Source organism: Mus caroli, unplaced genomic scaffold, assembly GCF_978045245.1.
Source record: "Mus caroli unplaced genomic scaffold, Mus_caroli_1 scaffold_25, whole genome shotgun sequence".
NCBI lineage: Eukaryota > Metazoa > Chordata > Mammalia > Rodentia > Muridae > Mus > Mus caroli.
The window spans coordinates 5,921,494-5,924,567 of NW_028227280.1; positions in this window are offsets into that span (position 1 = coordinate 5,921,494).

Here is a 3,074-nt window from a genome sequence, read left to right on the forward strand (position 1 = left end):
ACTCATATACAATGTACTACACTGTGCGTTTCTTATATTCTAAGTTTTTCAGTGCAACTCACTCATATACTATGTACTACACTGTGCGTTTCTTATATTCTAAGTTTTTCAGTGCAACTCACTCATATACTACGTACTACACTGTGTGTTTCTCTAAATTCTAAGTTTTTCAGTGCAAATCACTCATATACTATGTACTACACTGTGCGTTTCTCTAAATTCTAATTTTTTCAGTGCAACTCACTCATATACTATGTACTACACTGTGCGTTTCTTATATTCTAAGTTTTTCAGTGCAACTCACTCATATACTATGTACTACACTGTGCGTTTCTTATATTCTAAATTTTTCAGTGCAACACACTCATATACTATGTACTACACTGTGCGTTTCTTATATTCTAAGTTTTTCAGTGCAACTCACTCATATACTATGTACTACACTGTGCGTTTCTTATATTCTAAGTTTTTCAGTGCAACTCACTCATATACTATGTACTACACTGTGCGTTTCTTATATTCTAAGTTTTTCAGTGCAACTCACTCATATACTATGTACTACACTGTGCGTTTCTTATATTCTAAGTTTTTCAGTGCAACTCACTCATATACTATGTACTACACTGTGCGTTTCTTATATTCTAAGTTTTTCAGTGCAACTCACTCATATACTATGTACTACACTGTGCGTTTCTTATATTCTAAGTTTTTCAGTGCAACTCACTCATATACTATGTCCTACACTGTGCGTTTCTTATATTCTAAGTTTTTCAGTGCAACTCACTCATATACTATGTCCTACACTGTGCGTTTCTTATATTCTAAGTTTTTCAGTGCAACTCACTCATATACTATGTACTACACTGTGCGTTTCTTATATTCTAAGTTTTTCAGTGCAACTCACTCATATACTATGTACTACACTGTGCGTTTCTTATATTCTAAGTTTTTCAGTGCAACTCACTCATATACTATGTACTACACTGTGCGTTTCTTATATTCTAAGTTTTTCAGTGCAACTCACTCATATACTATGTACTACACTGTGCGTTTCTTATATTCTAAGTTTTTCAGTGCAACTCACTCATATACTATGTACTACACTGTGCATTTCGTGTAATGCGGGTTTTTCAGTAAATTCTAAGTTTTTCAGTGCAACTCACTCATATACTATGTACTACACTGTGCGTTTCTTATATTCTAAGTTTTTCAGTGCAACTCACTCATATACTATGTACTACACTGTGCGTTTCTCTAAATTCTAAGTTTTTCAGTGCAACTCACTCATATACTATGTACTACACTGTTCGTTTCTTATATTCTAAATTTTTCAGTGCAACTCACTCATATACTATGTACTACACTGTGCGTTTCTTATATTCTAAGTTTTTCAGTGCAACTCACTCATATACTATGTACTACACTGTGCGTTTCTTATATTCTAAGTTTTTCAGTGCAACTCACTCATATACTATGTACTACACGGTGCGTTTCTTATATTCTAAGTTTTTCAGTGCAACTCACTCATATACTATGTACTACACTGTGCGTTTCTTATATTCTAAGTTTTTCAGTGCAACTCACTCATATACTATGTACTACACGGTGCGTTTCTTATATTCTAAGTTTTTCAGTGCAACTCACTCATATACTATGTACTACACGGTGCGTTTCTTATATTCTAAGTTTTTCAGTGCAACTCACTCATATACTATGTACTACACTGTGCGTTTCTTATATTCTAAGTTTTTCATCGCAACTCACTCATATACTATGTACTACACTGTGCGTTTCTTATATTCTAAGTTTTTCAGTGCAACTCACTCATATACTATTTACTACACTGTGCGTTTCTTATATTCTAAGTTTTTCAGTGCAACTCACTCATATACTATGTACTACACTGTGCGTTTCTTATATTCTAAGTTTTTCAGTGCAACTCACTCATATACTATGTACTACACTGTGCGTTTCTTATATTCTAAGTTTTTCAGTGCAACTCACTCATATACTATGTACTACACTGTGCGTTTCTTATATTCTAAGTTTTTCAGTGCAACTCACTCATATACTATGTACTACACTGTGCGTTTCTTATATTCTAAGTTTTTCAGTGCAACTCACTCATATACTATGTACTACACTGTGCGTTTCTTATATTCTAAGTTTTTGAGTGCAACTCACTCATATACTATGTACTACACTGTGCATTTCGTGTAATGCGGGTTTTTCAGTAAATTCTAAGTTTTTCAGTGCAACTCACTCATATACTATGTACTACACTGTGCGTTTCTTATATTCTAAGTTTTTCAGTGCAACTCACTCATATACTATGTACTACACTGTGCGTTTCTTATATTCTAAGTTTTTCAGTGCAACTCACTCATATACTATGTACTACACTGTGCGTTTCTTATATTCTAAGTTTTTCAGTGCACCTCACTCATATACTATGTACTACACTGTGCGTTTCTTATATTCTAAGTTTTTCAGTGCAACTCACTCATATACTATGTACTACACTGTGCGTTTCTTATATTCTAAGTTTTTCATCACAACTCACTCATATACTATGTACTACACTGTGCGTTTCTTATATTCTAAGTTTTTCAGTGCAACTCACTCATATACTATGTACTACACTGTGCATTTCGTGTAATGCGGGTTTTTCAGTAAATTCTAAGTTTTTCATCGCAACTCACTCATATACTATGTACTACACTGTGCGTTTCTTATATTCTAAGTTTTTCAGTGCAACTCACTCATATACTATGTACTACACTGTGCGTTTCTTATATTCTAAATTTTTCAGTGCAACTCACTCATATACTATGTACTACACTGTGCGTTTCTTATATTCTAAGTTTTTCAGTGCAACTCACTCATATACTATGTACTACACTGTGCGTTTATTATATTCTAAGTTTTTCAGTGCAACTCACTCATATACTATGTACTACACTGTGCGTTTCTTATATTCTAAGTTTTTGAGTGCAACTCACTCATATACTATGTACTACACTGTGCGTTTCTTATATTCTAAGTTTTTCAGTGCAACTCACTCATATACTATG